At 41.7% G+C, this 20,417-nt stretch overlaps 1 protein-coding gene across 3 annotated transcripts in view; it reads right to left on the bottom strand.

Annotated features, from left to right (window-relative positions):
• Positions 1-20,157, bottom strand: part of RERE (arginine-glutamic acid dipeptide repeats) — a 415,037-nt gene extending 394,880 nt beyond the window's left edge. The window contains exon 1 of one of the 3 annotated variants that reach the window (XM_059875727.1): positions 4,017-20,157. The gene's annotated coding sequence lies outside the window, so the exon portion shown is untranslated. The remainder of the gene's footprint in view (positions 1-4,016) is intronic. The other 2 variants (XM_059875728.1, XM_002694049.6) reach the window with 2 other exon arrangements.
• Positions 20,158-20,417: the final 260 nt, after the last annotated feature.

The raw sequence follows: 20,417 nt of genomic DNA, 5'->3' as shown, positions 1-20,417 counted from the left end.
TGGAAGTGACAAATAGATTCAAGGGATTAGATATGCTGGAGTGTCTGAAGAACTATGGACGGAGGTTCGTGACACTGTACAGGAGGCAGTGATCAAGACTATCACCAAGAAAAACAAAGTTGTCGGAGGAGGCCTTACAAATAGCTGAGAAAAGAAGACAAGCTAAAGGCAAAGGAGTAAAGGAAAGATACACCCATCTGAATGCAGAGTTACCAAGAATAGCAAGGAGGGAAAAGAAAGACTTTCTCAGTGATCAATGCAAAGAAATAGAGGAAAACAATAGAATAGGAAAGACTAGAGAGCTCTTCCACCCCAGTACTCTTGCCTGGAAAATCCCATGGATGGAGGAGCCTGGTAGGCTGCAGTCCATGGGGTCGCAAAGAGTCGGACAAGACTGAGGTGACTTAGCAGCAGCAGCAGCAGAGAACTCTTCAAGAAAATTAGAGATGCTAAGGGAACATTTCATGCAATGATGGGCACAGTAAAGGACAGAAACAGTATGAACCTAATAGAAGCAGAAGATATTAAGAAGAGATGGCAAGAATACACAGAAGAACTATACAAAAAAGATCTTCACGACCCAGATAACCACGATGGTGGAATGCAAAGTCAAGTGGGCCTTAGAAAGCATCACTATGAACAAAGCTAGTGGAGGTGATGGAATTCCAGTTGAGCTATTTCAAATCCTAAAAGATGATGCTGTGCAAGTGCTGCACTCAATATGCCAGCAAATTTGGAAAGCTCAGAAGTGGCCACAGGACTAGAAAAGGTCAGTTTTTCATTCCAATCCCAAAGAAAGGCAATGCCAAAGAATGCTCAAACTACCGCACAATTGCACTTATCTCACATGCTAGCAAATAATGCTCAAAATTCTTCAAGCCAGGCTTCAACAGTACGTGAACTGAGAACTTCCAGATGTTCAAGCTGGATTCAGAAAAGACAGAGGAACCAGAGATCAAATTGCCAGCATCTGCTGGATCATAGAAAAAGCAAGAGAGTTCCAGAAAAATATCTACTTCTGCTTTATTGACTACGCCAAAGTCTTTGACTGTGTGAATCATAATAAAATGTGGAAAATTCTTCAAGAGATGGGAATATCAGATCACTTTAACTGCCTCCTGAGAAATCTGTATGCAGGTTAAGAAGCAACAGTTAGAACTGGACATGGAAAAACAGACTGGTTCCAAATTGAGAAAGGAGTATGTCAAGGCTGTATATTGTCACCCTATTTAATTTATGTAGAGTACATCATGCAAAATGCCAGGCTGGATGAAGCACAAGCTGGAATAAAGATTGCAGGGAGAAATATCAAGAACCTCAGATATGCAGATGAAACCACCCTTATGGCAGAAAGCAAAGAGGAACTAAAGAGCCTCTTGATGAAAGTGAAAGAGGAGTGAACAAGTTGGCTTAAAACTCAACATTCAAAAAACAAAGATCATGGCATCCAGTTCCATCGCTTCATGGCAAACAGGGTAAAAATGGAAACAGTGACAGACTTTATTTCCTTGGGCTTCAAAATCACTGCAGATGGTGACTGCAGCCATGAAATTAAAAGACACTTGCTCCTTGGAAGAAAAGCTATGATAAACCTAGACAGCATATTAAAAAGCAGAGACATTACTTTGCCAACAAAGTTCCACCTAGTCAAGACTATGGTTTTTTCCAGTGGTCATGTACAGATATGAGAGTTGGACCATAAAGAACGTTAAGTGCTGAAAAATTGATGCTTTTGAACTGTGGTGTTGGAGAAGACTCTTGAGAGTCCCTTGGACTGCAAGGAGATCCAACCAGTCAGTCCTAAAGGAAATCAGTCCTGAATACTCATTGGAAGGACTGATGCTGAAGCTCCAACACTTTGGCCATCTGATGTGAAGAACTGACTCACTGGAAAAGACCCTGATGCTAGGAAAGATTGAAGGCAGGAGGAGAAGGGGACGACAGAGGATGAGATGGTTGGATGGCATCACTGACTCGATGGACATGAGTTTGGGCAAGCTCCGGGAGATGGTGAAGGACGGGGAAGCCTGGCGTGGGGTCACAGAGTCGGACACAACTGAATGACTGAACTGAACTGATATATTTACAAATTTCTATGATTTTAAGACTGCTGCATTTGTTAAAAAAAAGAAGAAAAAGACAATGCACTACTATTCTCAAAAAAAAAATGCCTTTTTGATGTCTCTTGTCATAAAATGAAAAGAAAAATTTTATTTTAGGACAAAAACCTAAGTTCTCTAGTACTACTGAGTGAACTGAGTACTCAGTAGTACCTGCTTAAAGATATTTGAAACAAATACAACTGCATGTAGTGTTTGTATGAGAAACACACCAAGAAAACAGTGGATTTCTCTAGAGGTAACATTACGGAGGATAAATATTTCTGGATTAAGTAAGGGTTGTAGGCTGCAATTGCTGAGTTTCCTGAGAAAGAAAAAGATAACTGAAGCACTTCAGATTTATAGGGTTTGTATTTTCAACTTATTTCCATATCCATGTTTTCATTTCAGTTAATGTACTATAATCCCCATTTGACAGCTAAGGAAGCAGGTCACCTCATCACACTTCTTAAGCCACAAGACAGGTCCTCTCACACTAACTAGTCAAGCTTACTTATTAATATAATGCTCATTGGTTGTCATGGTTCAGGACAATGTGGTGAAGCAAGAAGCACATAGTGTATTTAAAAGACCCAATTATTCTCTCCTATCAAATCAACATCGCATCTCAGCAAAACATTGTTTCTAGAGTTATAAACACTGTTTCCCCCACAGGTCACCCAGTTCTCATGTCTCACCTGGACCCAAACACACACAGCACACAAGAATTTTATTTTTGTATTTTTTCAGGACGGTGCTTCTAAGCCAGAATATTGTCCTCAAGTGGAAATGGAAAGATCCATTAACTAAGCTAAATGCTATATTCAAGTCATTCAGTGCTCACATTAGTCTCATCCTTAAGTAATCATACCACTGACTCAAGTGTCAGTCAGTGCCGTCTTCAATCTCCCTGTGGTTGCTCAGTTGCTCAGTCATGTCTGACTCTCTGTGACCCTACAGATTGTAGCCCACCAGGCTCCTCTGTCCATGGGATTCTCCAGGCAAGAATACTGGAGTGTGTTGTCATGCCCTCTTCCAGAGGATCTTTCCTACCCAGGGATCAAACCTGCGTCTCCTGCCCTGCAAGCGGATTCTTTACCCACTGAGTCACCAGGGAAGCCCATCAGTCTCCCTATGAAAATTCACTTTAATCAAAACTACAAGCAAAAGCCCAAGGGACTTTACAATAGGAAAAAAATATAAAACTTGAAAAAAACTGGTAACATGAAAAGAGATGTCAAAGGAGAAAATGAGGAGACACTTTAAAGGACTAGAACCAACATCAAGAATAACCTTCCAAACAGAAGAAGCAAAAAAATATGGAGAAATAATAGAAGATGATGGGGTTAAAATGCAAAAGAATCAGTTTTAAGGATATTTTTACTAGGAAGAACATGAAAGTAAATGCTTAAAGTATTATTTTATAAAAATCAAAAGGAAAGAATTACTTCTACCAAAATCAACAGAAAATTACTAAGAGCCTCTATCTATACCTTTCTCCAAGTAGCCAACCATATACAGATAAAGGTCCCAGACTTGGTCAGGAAGAGGAGCTACTATTCTGTAACAGTCCTCAGACAGGGGCTGCCTGGGGTCCCACCAGATGGGAGCCAAAGCTATAGAAGACAGAAAAGATTTCACTCAAAAACTTAGTCTTCAGTTTTTATTTATCAGTATGCTTTTCACAACACGAAAACACCTATGTGAAACATAACAGAAACACACACAGGTCAGATCACCACCACTCTCCAAGTGAAGTGTGTAATCATCTTATCATACACACACACACATACACTTTTACATACACTTTAGTAGATATTAGGAAATCTCTGAAATAAAAAATGAACATAGTAACTACAAAGCAGTTGAATCACCCCTATAAAAAAGAAAAAAACTGTCTTACTATCTTACACTCACCATATCTTTTAAATCTTTTTACCTCAGAAGCTTTTTCACTCCAGATTTCATATTTTTTATATGTCGGGATAAGTCAACAAGTTTGCGTTGCCTTTACCAGTTGGAGATCAGTTTCAACTACAAGTTATTTAAAAGAAATTGCTCCCCATCCAGTACCAAAGCACTGAGATTCCAAAGCAGTTGTCACGCATAATTCCATCTCAGAACCTAGCCAGCCCGAATGCACTCTCAGGTGAGAGAGACCTACAGACTGGAAAAATAACAAGAGAAGTTGCATTCCCCACTTCCTATTTGGGGCCTAATATACTGATGAACTTGGAAACAAAGAGAGGACCTCAAGTTCAGCATGATGGTTATTTACTACAAATAATACAGCAATGGCTGGCACTCGATTTTAAATGATTAAAACTCACATATGTATACTTTTTTTTTTTATATGTATACTTTAAAAGGACAAATTTTATAGTATGTGAATTGTCTCAATAAAGCTATTTTTAAAATAAATAAATGGTACTTGGAAAGAAGTGTTCCATTTAATATAAACCACCCAGCTCTATTACTAAGACACAACAAAACATGTATTTTAAAATTATAATGCATAAAATGATCATTAACTTCACTCATAGTCAAAAGTTATTTTAACAGAAGTTAAAATACTGTACATTTTTCACCTATCAGGTTAGCAAAGATCAAGAACTTTCAAATGTCCAGGGCTGGTGATAAGACGGGTAAATCTGAACCCTAAAACTCTATGTACACTGGCACATCCTGGAGGTCAATTCATTAACAGTTTTGAAAATTAAAAATGCACACAACTACTGCTGCAGCAATTCCACTGCTAAGAATTTACCCTACAGATACACCTACACAATTGCACAGGCACAAGGATTTTTTTTAAGTCAGAACCAATTTAAGTGTCCATCAACAGGAAATTTAAAGCATGCATCCATACAATGCCCCACTATGCAAATTTTATTTTTAAAAAAGGCCTGAATTATAATTACAACTGACTTGAAAAATGTGTGCTTGGAATATTAAGTAAAAAGCAATATTCACGATAGTATGCTTAGCATGTACACAAGTGCTTATTAATTGTGGAAGAGTATTGGGAAAGTGGGCATTGCTCTGAACTGTATAAATCGATTAAAATGAGTATATATTAATTTTACAATTACAACTTGTATTTAATTTGAATGCATCAGGCTCTCAAATAGTCTCACCCTGGTGTTAATCTCCCCATGTTGTGACCCCAACCTGTCTTTCCAGTGCTTTGCAGTTCCAGCCAGACCAGTCTGTTCTTCCTTAGAGAAATCAGCCCGAAGCATTCCTCTCCAAATTTGAACTGCTACCAGCAACAGCTTCAAACATAAACCACCTGAGGTGAAAGAACAGCGTCTGCCTGCAACTATTACAGAACATTTTTAAGATTGTTTTTTAAAAAAGGAAATTGAAATACAACTTAATAATCTTCCTCATAGAGCAGCAAAAGTACTCACCATTCCCCATGTTTTCCAGCCTCTGTGCCTTTGCTCCATGCAATTTCCTGCCTGAAATCCTCTTAGCTACTTATCACATGTCCAAATCCTGCCAATCCTTCAAAACACAGGTTAAACACCGCCTCCTACACCAAATCTTCCCTAAGGCCTCCAGCCAGAGCTAATGCTCTTTCTTAAACCACAGGACCATCATCTCTTAAGGCACTCTCCTCTACGGAGCACTCCATGTCTTATTCTCTTTGGCGAGAAAATTCTTCAAAGGCACACAATCGGTGTCTAGGTCATTGTGTATGCCCCACCTCATACATAAATTAAACTCATGTGTTACTAAAGCATCTAATAAAAAGAGCATGGCAAGAATCTAAAAAAGCACAGATTTTTCTTCTGTATTTATATAATATTTACACATGACAAACGGTGCTGTGTGCTGTGCTTAGTCACTCAATTGTGTCCGACGGTGACCTCATGGACTATAGCCCGCCAGGCTCCTCTGTCCATGGAGATTCTCCAGGCAAGAATACTGGCGTGGGTTGCCATGCCCTCCTCCAGGGGATCTGCCTGGCCTAGGGATTGAACCCAGGTCTCCCACATTGCAGGCGGATTCTTTACCATCTGAGCCACCAGGGAAGACCGAGAATACTGGAGTGGGTTGCCATGCCCTCCTCCAGGAGATCTTCCCAACCCAGGGATCAGAACCGAAGTCTCCCACATTGCAGGCAGACTCTTTACCATCTGAGCCACCAGGGAAGCCCATGACAAACTGCAGGAGTATGAAAAGGTAAGGCTCCCTGTCTCTCCAACCTCCTCCCCAGTGCCCTTCTATGTCTCCTTAAAAAGTAATCAGTATGATCAATTTCTTAACACTTCAAGGGTTTAAGAAGTTCCTGGACACTATAACTTTATAACACATTCATAACTTTGGGTCTAAGTTGACAGAAATAATCACTATGACAATTTATAACGCCACACTGTGTACTTCTATGCTGGAGCAAATAAAATACACTAACAGATGGAAAGATAAATTGTGTCCTATGAGTTGCAAAACTAAAATTATCAAGAAGCTTATAGATTGTTTCAAGCATAACTATAAACCAAGTTACTATAATTTTTTTCTTGGTGTAAAAACTGCTTAAGGATTCCATAGACTCCAAAATTTCCACTAAGCTAAGAAAAAGGTGCTAAGCCAATACAGCTAAAATACTAAAGAAAAACATGGATGTTTTATAAAGCTAGATAGGAATATTACTAAAGTGTTTATAAAAGCATTTCTCAATATCATATTAATAGCAATACGATGTCTACACAGTTTTCTAATTTATAAATAAGAATTAACTGTTTCTAAGAGGTCTTTAATCCCGTTTAGTGTATAGAAACTTAGGAAATTTCAGTAATTATTTCTACTATAATGGATCCCATGAAAACTTGGAAACATACAGGGCAGATTATGCTACTAAGATCAGAATGTTCAAATCAAACATCTGTTCGTCTTGTTAAAAAACTAACCTGGCAATAAAAATCTGAAGTCATCATTAGATCAAAAAAACATTTTAGGGAAATTTCTATACCGAACTTATTACAGTAGTATGATATTCTTCTAAACAATATTAAAGACTGAATTACCAAATGTGTTACTACTACATTATCCCTTGGGATTTACGGTACAGATTGACAGCTGTCCTGCAATACTTGTCTTCCAAAGTAACAGAATCTCAGATTGTTGACTAGGCACACGACCATCTCCAGCAAAGACTAAATTTTCCAGCACACACTGCAGCTAGCTGTGCACTGTGATTTGGTTATAATTAGAGGGACAAGGCAGAATTGATGTGTGTGACTTCTGGGAGGTATCTTCACAGGATGGGAATGAGCTCAGTTCTTGCCCCCTCATGTCCTTCCTGCTGGTGAGAATACAAAACTGATGACAGGAACTACAGAGGCCATCTTTGCCTACAAGGAGAAAGCTGGGTCCCCTAATGAACATGAAAGCCCCGCAGTGGCTCAGGGCTATCCATGATTTATAGCAAAGAAAGGAAACTTCCACCTTGTTCAAGCAGTTGTTTTGGGTTCCTGTCACTCACTGTTTTGCCAAATCCTACTTAATACAAGGCAAAACTAAGAAGAAAGGATACTATATCTATTTACTAAGTACTATCTATTAAACAATTTCTAATGCATATTTTAAACTTACTAGGATTGAAATAAAAACTCATTTATGATTCAAATAACTATGAACCTTTAAAATATTTTTCTATGCTATGTAAGAGATATAAAATTGTCACTATGAAGAATTTATCCAAAACTTTGCTTTGGCCACCTGATGCAAAAAGCCAACTCACTGGAAAAGACTCTGATGCTGGGAAATATTGAGGCCAAGAGGAGAAGGGGGCGAAAGAGGATGAGATGGTTGGATGGCGTCACTGACTCAATGAACATGAATATGAGCAAACTCCAGGAGACGGTGAACGACAGGAAAGTTTGGCATGCTACAGTTCTTGGGGTCATAAGGAGTCAGACACAAGTTTGCAACTGAACAACAACAGTCAAAAATCAGACTTCCCTGGGGGTCCAGTAGTTGAGAATCCACCTGCCAATACAGGGGGACACGGGTTTGATCCATGATTTGGGAAGATTCCACATGCTGCAGAGCAACTAAGCCCATGCACCCAACTACTTAGGCCATGCTCTGGAGCCCGTGCTTAACAACAAGATAAGCCACCACAATAGAGTAGCCCCCACTCATCACAACTAGAGAAAGCCCTCACACAGTAACAAAGACCCAGCACAGGGTGGCGGGGGGTTGCGGGGGCAGGAGGAGAATTTATCCAAAAATCAGCTTCCTGAATATACATTGGGATCCTAAGATTAAGCCAAATCTCCTTTATCATGAACATCGATACTACTACCCAATAAAAGTATTCATTCAGTCATTCAACAAGTGAACAATGAAAGCCCACTGCGTTCCTCACTGAACACTGAACTCTGAAGGGACCAAAGCTGACGTGCCCTGTGGCCTCTGCCCTCCTGGAGTTTACCTGAACAATGTACCTGAGCTTGCAACATCGCAGACAACGTCCCAGGTGCCTCCTCTCTAGCGTCCAAGTTAATCATCCTCCCCTATCTTCATAGTCATCTCAGACTGACTACAATACGATCAGGCTTCAGTTCTGCTCTGCTAACATAATCATATATAATCATGTTCCTCAGAGATTACATTCGTGTTATCAAAATTAAAATCAGCACATTACTGAAATGCCACAGTAGCTATCGTTATTGGTGGGCCACTTTTCCAAATGGCAAATCTTATTTATCACACAACATTTCTCCTTAGTTTCATCTCAAAGAGTAATCTTACCCTTAAATTTGAAAACTACTTTGCACCTTTCCCCAGGACCCAGGGGCTGACCTAAGAAAAGTCAGAATGTAGGGCTGCTAGACAGACAACCGCAGGCCAAGCTCGCCAGAGAGCTGAAGCTGGGCCCACAAAATGCCAATCTGACTGGGTCACAGTTCAAAACACTGATCGGCCTTGTTTATGAGTCTGAATATTAACTGCAGATTAAAGGTCACACACATATATCACCAGGGATGGCGATCTTGCTCTTGCTTATTTCTCTCCTACAAGTCCTAAAAGACTAATGTTTGGGTTTTCACAGCCATAGGAAAAAGCAGGGCAGATTTAGGAGGAAGGGAGACCCCTTGCCTAGGCTTTAAGTTTTAGCAATACACATCCCAGTTTACCAGAATAGCTCTCTACTGGTATTTTGACCAAAAGCCCAATTAATAAAAAAATAATATGCTGAATCTCCCACTTGCCATTGTTCTACTTAAATAAAGTTCCTTTAGGAACATCACTAGAAAGGACAGCTAAGCTATGACATCTGTTTACTCATTAACACACCAAACCTCACCGTTACTCTATGGTCTGTTATTCACTTTGTATTTAATCATGTCCTGTTCTGTAGCATCTCCTATATTCAAGGAATAGTAAAAACTTAACAGTTGCTAACTTAGAGCTCATCTGAACCCATTACTCCTACCTATCTCCTTGCTGTTGAGCGCTGTGGATGACAAAAGGGAACACAGCCAAAAACTAGACCTATGGATGACAATGATGACAGTAACAATTTTTTTTTAAATAGGCTAATATTTACAGATCACTTATTATTTACTAGGAGGTTTCCCTGGTGGCTCAGACAGTAAAGAATCTGCCTGCAATGTGGGAAACCCAGGTTCGATCCCTGGGTTGGGAAGATCCCCTGGAGAAGGGAATGGCTACTCACTCCAGTATTCTTGCCTGGAGAACTCCATGGATAGAGGAGCCTGGAGGGCTACAGTTCATGGGCTCACAAAGAGTTGGACATGACTGAGCAACTAACACTTTACTACTATTTACCAGAGGCATTGCAAGCACTTTGTATGTATTAATTACATTGATCTTCAAAATAAACATGAGTACTTATTACCCCCACATCACAGATAAGGAAATTGAGCCACAGAAAGGTAAGCAACTTGCCTACAGTCAGAGTCTAGAGTTCTTAACTACTTTGTTGCAACAGTACAAGGATGGACAAATACAGATTGGTAAATTTTGAGGCTCAGTGCCCAAAAAACATCCAAGGAGACAGAGTGCAACATGGGTCTGGATCTCAGAAAAAAGTTCAGGGCTGCATTTATAAAACTGCAGGTTGGAAGCATGAGGTAGAATGAGGACACTCTGGAAGACAGCGCTGAGGGAGGAGTTAATGGACAGAATCATGAGGAACACCAATATTTAAGTTAAGTTGACAATTTAATCCAAATTGATGATGAAGTAAAGTGATGTATTTGTACTACACACACATATATATAGTACATTATAAATCAAAATATATAATAGTTCTACCTACTCTATGGGAACTAGAACTACAATGACTACAGGTTTATGGTAACATCAGTTTTGTTTGTTTGCTTTAATTATTTATTTAATTTTTGGCAGTGCTGGGTCTTCACTGCTGTGCAGGCTTTGCTAGAGTTGCGGCAAGCAGGGGCTGCTCTCTCTAGTTGTGCCGCATAAGCTTTTCATTGTGGTGGCTTCTCCTGTTGCAGAGCACCAGCTCTAGACCAGTGGGCTTCAGTAGTGGCAGTTCCCAGGCTCTAAAGCACAGGTTCAACAGCTGTGGCCCAGGGCATGTGGGCTATTCCTGGACCAGGGATCAAACCTATGTCTCCTGCACTAGCGGGTGTATTCTTTACCACTGAGCCACCAGGGAAGCCTTGGTATCATGTTTTTAATGTACTGTTGGTCATAGCTAAGTTTTTCACTCTAAATCTTTAGGCAGGAACACCACCTCTAACACCATTCCAATGGGAGGAAATAATGTACTCCAAATCTGAGTTCAGAAATGCTTCCCAAGGAATACACAGTTATGAAAAGAATGATGGCCTGAACAGATGACCAAATTTCAATAATTCTAAGGTGCACAATGTTTTACATTTGTGTATCAGTAGAACTGGGACAGGTCTTACGCAGTTTAATTGCCAGCGTTATTTTCTTTCTTAGAGGTACATAAAATACAGTGCATCTTACTACTGATGCCGTCTTAAAACACAATGAAATATGTATTACAGAACACATGCAATACATCCAGAGTATACACACTGGCGTAGTCAAAGGAAAGCCTTCTGCCTTCCAGGGGTTTACAATCTAATAGCAGGAATATGATTAACAATAGGCTATAAATGCCAACAGTACACACCATGGAGTGATAACGGGAGTGGCAAGGCTAGAGAACTGAAGGTACTTCACTGGTAGGAAATCCCAGCAGCCAAACCAAAGTAACTTAAGGCAGTGTGTCCAAAGCACAGTTTTAACTGAAATAGATAAAATGTGATGTAAGAACAACAGAAAGGTAGGAAATCAATAATATCTCAGCAAAGACAGAGGAAGAAGATGCATAATGTGAGGTTATGGTGACATCACTCTTAGAACCAGCAACTACCTGCTAGTTTAAGTAAAGCACTACTTGAAGATAACTAATCAAAGGGGAAAGATTTTTTTTAATCTTCTACCTCTCTCTCCTTTGAACCCCTGTGGTAGTTTTAAAATCTACAAATTCTTTGATACTCCTCCCTTCAAGAACTGAACTTAATTTAATTCCCTTCTCTTTGCCAGCAGGCTAGATTCAGTGACTTGATTCTAACTAACAGAATATGATGGAAGTGACAGTGTGTGACTTCTGTTTGCTGTGTACTAAGTCGCTTCAGTCGTGTCTGACTCTTTGCGGTCCCATGGACTGTAGCCCACCAGGCTCCTCAGTCCATGGAATTCTCCCAAGTAAAAATACTGGAGTGGGTTGCCATGTCCTCCTCCAGAGGATCTTCCCCACCCAGGGACTGAACCCAAGTCTACTGCATCTCCTGCGTTGGCAAGGAAGTTCTTTTTTTTTTTTTTTTTTTTAATGCTTATTTGTTTTATTGATCACCATATGTTGCCCTATTTTATTTTATTTTATTTTTATTTTATTGGAGGCTAATTTCTTTACAATATTGTGGTGGTTTTTGTCATACATTCACATGAATCAGCCATGGGTGTACATGTGTGAGGGAGGATCAGGATGGGGAACACTTGCACACCCATGGCAAGGAGGTTCTTTACCACTAGTGCCATCTGGGAAGCCCTGTGACTTCTGAGAGTAGGTCATAAAAAACCTTTTACTTCCTTGCTCCTACTTCCCTCCCCTCTTTCTGGGGGAAGCCAAATGCCTCACAATGCAGTCACCCACCATATGGAAAGGTCCCTGCGGCAAGCAACTGAGGCTCCCTGCAGGCCTTTCTGCCTATAGCCGAGTGTGTAAGCCACCTGGACGCAGAGCCTCCAGCCCCAGTCAAGCCGTCAGATACAGCGGCGCCAGCTGCCACCTCAGGAGACACCTCTGGGCCAAAACTGCTAAGCCACTTCCAGACAACCAACCACAAAAACTGTGAGAGGGTAAATTTTACTGTGCTATCACCAAATTTTGAGGTAATCTGCTATGCAACAACACATAACTAATACAAGCCAATAGGGCTGTGTGTCTCTGAAACATTTATCCTTTTTTAAACTTATTTTATTGAGGTATGATCTACAATATTTTGCTAAGTTCTGCTGCACAGCAAAGTGATTCAGTTACATACACACACACACACACACACACACACATTCTTATTCACATTCTCTTCCATTATGGTTTTAAAGTGTTTCTTTTGTTTGTTTGTTTTTTGGCTGTGCTGTTCCTTGCTGCTGCATAAACGAGCTTTCTCTAGTTGCGGTGTGCAGGCTTATCACTGTGGTGGCTTCTCTCGCTGCAGAGCACAGGCTCTAGGGAGGGGGCTCAGTAGTTGTGGCACATGGGCTTAGTTGGATCTTCCCAGACCAAGGATCAAACCCATGTCCCCTGCATTGGCAGGAATGTTCTTAACCACTGGACCATCAGGAAAACCCTCCATTATGGTTTATCACAGGATACTGAATACAGTTAGTTCCCTATACTATATAGTAGGATCTTGTTGTCTATGCCCTAAAACACTATCTTAACTTCTAACAGTTAAGTACACACCAGTGGCCAGTATAGAGAAAATTTCTAGAAGGCTGCTCTCTTCATCTTTATGTGCCTATAAGGCTTACCTCAATGAACTACATAGTTAAGTACCTGTTTCTATTTATTTGCTAGAAGAGTCTTGCCAGTGCTTATGCTTATACAACTGACTGCAGTTGTCCAAAAATAAAGTGATTATATCTTGAATAAGAATTCAGTTACTGAAGCAGAGTTAAAAAAGAAAAATATTGATTTGATCCAATTAAAAGATGGAATGAGGGATAACAGATGCAACAATCAAAAATAACTCCAGAATGACAACTGTGTAAGGTGGAAACAGAGGTTATGTGGTCCCCTTGGAAGTACTAGAGTGCAAAACTTGCTTGAAGAAACAGTACAGAGCAGCAAGGCATTGTAACAGTAACACCCAGAACTTACTTCTTCATTATTAAGGAAAAAAGAACAAGCTGCCTATTAACAAAGGATTAGCTTTATATGTGTTTCTCAAACTGTTCTACAGACTATTGGTTCTCATTAAAACATGATAGTTATTCTTTAGGGAAGGGGGGAAAAAAGAAAAAACCTTTTGCATACAATAGTCCTACTTTTTAAGGCTTCAGAGTGCTAATATGCATTATAATCTATGTGACCTCGGAAAACGTAAAATACTTGCAGCATATTAATATGCCATGACTACAGCTGGGGAAACACCAACTTGGGCAGGCAGCTAAGTAGATGGGGAGATTAACAGGAAATTAAAAAAAAAAAAAAAAGACAAATGCAATGAAATGATCTCACCTGAAAAAGAGAGTGTGACTGACTACCAGCTATTACTCTGTAGAGCTTCTTAAAGCAAAATAAACTGTTAGATAAGCTACCAGAAGCAACAACAGCTGCACCAGATGTCAGGGGAAATGGAAGATGGAAAAAACGTGATAGGAAAAAAAAAACAGAAGAAAAAACTTCCCTTTGCACAGGCCACTGTTCAGAATGTCTGCCATCCCCTCAGCTCCTAACAGCTGGGGTGAAGGGCGAGCACTCCGCCAACCAGAAGGCAGGTCGGTAGCTGAAGAGGTGGTCTGGCCCCAAACCCTCTACCAACAGTGACGGTAACTTACAACCTATCAAATCTTCTTTCCTGGGAAACTGAATATATTGAGAGAGTCCTTAGTGGAGGTGGAAGCAGAGACACAAAGACACAAAGGAACCAGAGATAAAACAGCTGAGTGAAGAGCAGGGAATCAGGTGGGTCAGCTCTGGCAGTTTAGTGCCTTGTGCAGAAAAGGAACGCCTTCCTTTGGCAGAAACTGTAAGCTAGCATATTACTGTTCAATCTGAACAACCTTCTGCTGTGGCCCTGCCAAAGCAGCCAGAGGACACCCGTCAGCCACGTTCAGTGACCCACCCAGAAAGAAGGGAGAGGGGAAGGAAAGGGAATGGGCAGGAGCAACACGGTCTCTGGCTTTAACAAGGAGCATCTAGTTTAAATTCACTGTAATGAGGTTTTCATACATCAAACATTTTTAAATCAGTGGCCAGAGCCTCCCCATCCCACGAGGAATGGAGCCAGGCTGTTCCAGTAAGGACATACTTCCCCAGGGTAGCCAGGTTCTCCCAGGGGGCTAGGTTTCCACAGCCTCCCCAGCAGCTCCTCCGAACACACACATACAGACACATGCCCACACTCCCGCCGGCTCACACTCAACATACACAGTAAGTGCCACCACCACACCACCCACTCCCACTTCCCACCCCTAGGAGTAAGTGCATCAGGAATCAGGCCTCTGGGAGCTGGTGGACACTGTAGTTGTTAGTGAACAGGCACACGCATGCTCTGCCGAGCGTGTGTGCTCCAATGGGTTTCTGCAGGAGGGGCTCTCCGTGCTGTCTAGAGATGTTGCATGGCCATGTCTGCTCACAAGCTCTCTTCCAGGTTAGTCCAGCCCATGGTGTAAATACCGGCCCCTCCTGAGTGGTGCCTTATGTAGTCTGGACATCTACACATTGCCCTGAAATAGGGTATATGGCCAACAAACTCTTCCCACTGAGGAGGCAATGAGGTAATCTGGTCACAAAAGCTAGCCAGTATCCACACTCTTACTAACAGTGTTCAGCATTCACAAGGCCCATCTGAACCTGCGGTGCTTCTGTGAGGCCTGGCTCTCAAGGTTCACATTTCTGTTCCACTTTTGCCTAATACGTGAGAATGACTTGGAAGATTTCCTGTTCCTTGTCCTAAACCCTTACAGTAAATCATATGTATAACTAGTTTAAAATCAGAGCATGACCCACGGCTTCTACTTCTGATGCAAAAGCCCAAGACAAATAAGCAGTAAGGATTCCTCAAATACCAAATGATCTATGAATTACAGGTCATATCATTTTGTAATGTAACCATATAAGGAAACAGTCCACAGTGAGGTATGCTGCTGACACACTGGCAAATTTTACCAAACAGAAACAACAATTTTACACTGGCACAAACAGGTCACCTTACCCAAAAACCGCTTACATGCTATTAGCAGTTCTACTGACCTAGTTACCTAATATACAGACCCATATTACATCTTACATTATTGCCAAACCAACAAGTAACACAAATCACAATTCCAAACAAAATCCAGTCTAGTAAATATATTTAGTATTTCAGCATATTTGAGTTATTTGTAGGCAAATGTTCGTTAAAGTGACTTAAGCAATCTTAAGCTTTTTCTCTTTATTATTTAAAAAACACTCAAACGCTATTAGGCAAGAAACTAAGCACAAGCCAACAAGCTCCCCAAATCACACTCAGAGAGGACAAGTAGAGCTACAAATATGGAATAATTACCAAGGTATTAATAATTAACGATCACTTAACTATGATTCAAGAGGAATTCCTGGTTGTCGAAAAGCCCTGTGATAATGCTGATGAAAAGCATTATCAGAAACTGATTATCTCAGACAATAGTGCATTGTTTTAGGGTGTGTATGTGTGTGTGTGTGATGAAGTTCACAGCTATGTTACACTAATGACTCACTTAAACACCTGAATTTTCTGCTATCTTAACCTTCAAATCAACTGCAAAAGAAACTGCCAAGAGGAGTTAGTAAAGAGCACAAAATTCCCCAAAGAATTTAGCATATACAGCTTATTTTGCTACTTAATTTTTTATGATTACTGAAATTTGAACATGATGTTAAAGAGTCAAAACCAATTTTAAAAGCAAAGGGTGCTTACTAAATCCATAGTAATATTCAACATATACTGGTTTTTAGAAGGGCACAAGCCATATTCTTGTGTGTGTGTGTGTGTTTACAGCACCTGGCACATTTCTGTTCACTATTACACAGAATTGTTGCAGGACCTGACAGTGATTACTGTCTCACTTTTTAAAAACTTTTGGCCTAAACAATAAATCAAAGTTCAAAAAATAACTGATGCATTTATTTCTTGATTTTGATTACATTTTTGTTGTGAATTGGTTCTGTAACTCTAGTTACCTTGCAACAAAACACTGGCAGAGAACATATTGGATTGAAATTACCTGACTCTATCACTGCTGAATAAATAATACAGTTGACCTGTTGACATTTCATTGTGAAAGATCCACACCTTTAGAGATTACACTCTAAGCTTTGAAAGCAAAGTGAGTCAGAAATCACATTCCTAAGAGCAGCCAGTCTGGAACAGAAGATGTTTATCCTACATCAAGTCACCCTTGCCACGGCAAACTTCTCGGCTGGTTCATTTTGTTTAAGACAGTTGAGACGGGTAGGATGTGCAATGATAAAAATTCTGTGAGGCATTTATCAAGCAGATTATCTCTGAAACCACACCTTGGCTTAGAGCCTTTGAGCGGGAGTTTGGGCTTCTGTGTTAATCTGTACACTTATTTCACATTTTCTCTTGACTCTATTTTTTCTTTTTTACTCTAACCCATAGAATAAGTTAACCTAACAGATGTAATTTTATTTATGTTTATACGACTGCTGGAAACACTACTGACATGTCACACTATTACATAAGAAAAACTGCTGATTTCAGTGAGCTCCTCTCCTACCCTTCCATCCCCACCCACCCACCTCTCATTAAATCTCTGAGGAAAACCTCTGGGTCCAGGGCTGGGATTTTTCTTTTCCATAGGGTAGGTCTATTGACCTTTTACTAATGATACTGAAAACTTTTTTAAAGACTGTTAGTGTACATAGAGCTTCCAACACAAGAATACAAAGCAACTCCTTTTTAAAAAAAATATTTCAAGACAAATTGTATTTCCCATAAAAGACAGGGAGTCCTTGGAAGTCACAATGCATAAATACTTCTAATAATAGAGCAAATTAATTCAAGGCAGCCAGTAGTGGAAAAAGTCTCACTGCAGCCATCCCTGTGAGAGGGCATCTGTATGAGCGGCTCAGGGAAGTAGCATTTGCAGGAAGGCACTACAACTGTGTTCAAAAGAAAATCATTAGGCCTCAGCCGTTAATCCCCTCCCCCATCCTCTGCCTCTGCATCCTTCAAGGCAATTAACCAGTAGAAGGTGCTAGTCTGCACCCATCTAATTCACACCAACCTTCATCCTTGGCCCAGAGCTGGGTTAACCCAGCTGAACTCTTATCAGCCTATTCCCTGTCCAGTGTTCCAAGAAGCCTCTACATTAGCCCCTGAAGCAGAAAACCAGATCTTTTCTTATAACCCCTATTTACAAAACAATACACAGTGACAGCTCACTAGCCAGAATACCTGGGTATCAAACCTTCAGACCACGAATACATCAAAACATAACACACTTTGCCAACTATTAACCTCAAATACAATTTTTATTATCTTAACTGAGACAATCTACTTCTACCTAGAAAAGATGACCCTGGTCACAGTCACTACAGTAACAGTCAACTGAACACATCACTGTCCCCAGCAGAGTCAGGGGCAATGAGGAATTCAAAAGCTGACTGTAAGGCCACGACATGTAATAAGGGATTTTATCTTTACAGACACAAAAAAAGAAAGAGCAGTTGAAACCAGGGCTGCAAAGCAAAGAAAGGACGGTGGGAAAGAGGCATCTCTGAACATGTTTTTGAGTGTCCTTTAGTTTCCGACATACTCTTCTCCCTCTTACAAGGTTGCAATTAAAAAAAAAAAAAAGGCCAGACAGGAGATAGGTGAGAGAAAGCTGAAGAAGAAAAGCACTCACCCTTCCCCCATCTCCTCTCCCCTCTCCCCAAAAGAGCTGTGTTTGTCTGTGCAAACCTAGTCCCAAATATGGGAGAGAGAGAATGAATGTGTGTATGGAAGAACAATGAGCCCTCTGCCTGGTATTGTGTCTGTGTGTGTGTGTGTGTGTGTCTGCCTCTTTTCCCTTCGACCTCAACAACAACAGGGAGAGCTGGAAGCCAGCTTTCTATCCAGCCCAGGCCACCGAAATCAAAACTGGTTTATAATTTACGGTGGAATTAACTCAGCAACCAGATCCAGGAATGGCAACAGCTACTCAAAGATGATTTTATTACTGTCTAGATCCATCCTCTCTCCCCTCCCCCAACAGACTGAGCCGAAAGAAACCAGTGCACACCAGACAAAAAGGTCTTTCCATTTAAAGGAAAGCAATTATCAAAATTGTTTCAAATCTTAAACATAGGCTGCATTAATCTTGTGTTACAATGTTTGTTTTGCAATTCACTGTGAGTTACCCTTTTACTAGTTATCTTTCTAGTGTTTAAAAAATTGCTTTGGAGAAAGCTATTTCAAGATTCATACAAAACTACTTTCTAAATGTACCTCAAAATAGTAACACATACTGAAACATTTAAAGCGCCCAGTTTCTCAAGGACACATTCTGCTTAAATCAATGTTTGAAATCTGTAATCCAGAAAAATTGTAACCAAACCTTGGAAAAGAGGCAGAGGAAAATGACAATTCAACAATGAATCATTTTGTTTTCCTTTCAACAACTTCTCAAACAACCAGTTTCAAAGGAAAGGAAACCTGCAACGCTTTCCCCCTCCCGACACACACGCACAATCTATGTAAAACTACTTTTTCTTCTTTCCAAAACCTTAAAAAAAAAAAAAAAAACACTACTACTACTACTAATAAACATGAAAGCCACTCTCCTTCAGAGAGACAAACTAAAACAGGATAAGTAAGAATCTTTTCTACTGCAAGTGAATTTTGGTTTTAAAATTCAAGCAGCACACAGAGCAGAGAACTAGAGATTTCGAACACAAAGAATCTTCCCCTAATGGGAAAATGATACTTTAAGTCCTCCCCCTGACGACCCCTCAAATCCGCAAACATTCAAGAAATTCGCAGTTTCGGTCCTGGACTTCCTCCCTCCTCGCCCCCGCCCCCCAGTTCAGCCCATGATTTTAGTCACATGAAAGAGTTTAACCTCAGACAAGTCAAAGCAGAGCAAGACCGAGCAGCAAAGAAAGAGCCGGGGTCAGCAGGCGAAAGGGACAGTTACCTGGCCGGCACAGGGTCGAGCGGCCCCTGCCCTTGATTCCCGCCTGCCCCGCCATGAGCGGCCCCCACCCGGGACCCCGGCTTCCAAGCCGACTCCTCGGGCCCGCCCCACCCCCGCGCCCAGGACGAGGGGCCACAACTGCGGGCAGACGCCGCGCGCGGGCCACTCGGAGACTCACCTCCCCCGGATGCGCTACACCATCAATGGAGGTGTGTTCGGCCGGCTCCCGGGAAAGTGGGGGGACAGGGCTGCAGGCCCGCGGGGCTGGAGCCGCCGGACTCGGGCCGAGGGCGGGCCGGCCACGGGAACAGAGCCAGGGGCTACGGGGGCTTCCCTCGCGTGACCTTTCGTGCGGGCCCCACCTAGCCTCTGCGCTTGGCCAGTCCTTCAGGAGCGAGAGCCCAGGCTCATGTCTGGTTTTGTTTTTCTGAGGGCGAGGGGGCTCCGGGAGGATGATGGTGATTTTTTTTTTTTTTTTTTTTTCCTCTCAACTAGGAGAGAAAACGAGGCAGAGACAATGTGGGAGGCAAACGAGGGGAGAGGAGCGGGGAGGCGGAGGCGGGGGCTAGACCCGAGCCGGGCGAGCGTCTCAGGCGTGCGGGAGGAAGAGGAGGCTGGGAGCGCGGGGGGCGGCTCGCGAGCGTCTGTGGGAGCAGCGGCGTCTCGGCGATGGTGGCCGAGCCGCTGCGGGGCTGCTGCACCGACCCGCCGCCCACTCCGCGCTCGGGCCCAGCCCACCTCGCAGTATCGCGCCCTGCCATTGGCGCGACCTGGAGTGACGCGCAAGGAGGCCTCGCCAATGGGAGGCGGAGGGCGGGCAGAGGGGGTGGGACTTCTTTGAGCGCTCTCTCTCTCTGTCTCTCCCTCTCTCTTTTTTTTTTTTTTCTAATTTCTAATAAAATGAGC

The sequence above is a fragment of the Bos taurus genome, chromosome 16, assembly GCF_002263795.3.
Source record: "Bos taurus isolate L1 Dominette 01449 registration number 42190680 breed Hereford chromosome 16, ARS-UCD2.0, whole genome shotgun sequence".
NCBI lineage: Eukaryota > Metazoa > Chordata > Mammalia > Artiodactyla > Bovidae > Bos > Bos taurus.
The sequence above is the reverse complement of the archived record's forward strand: the minus strand, read 5'-3'. Positions and strand labels throughout refer to the sequence as shown.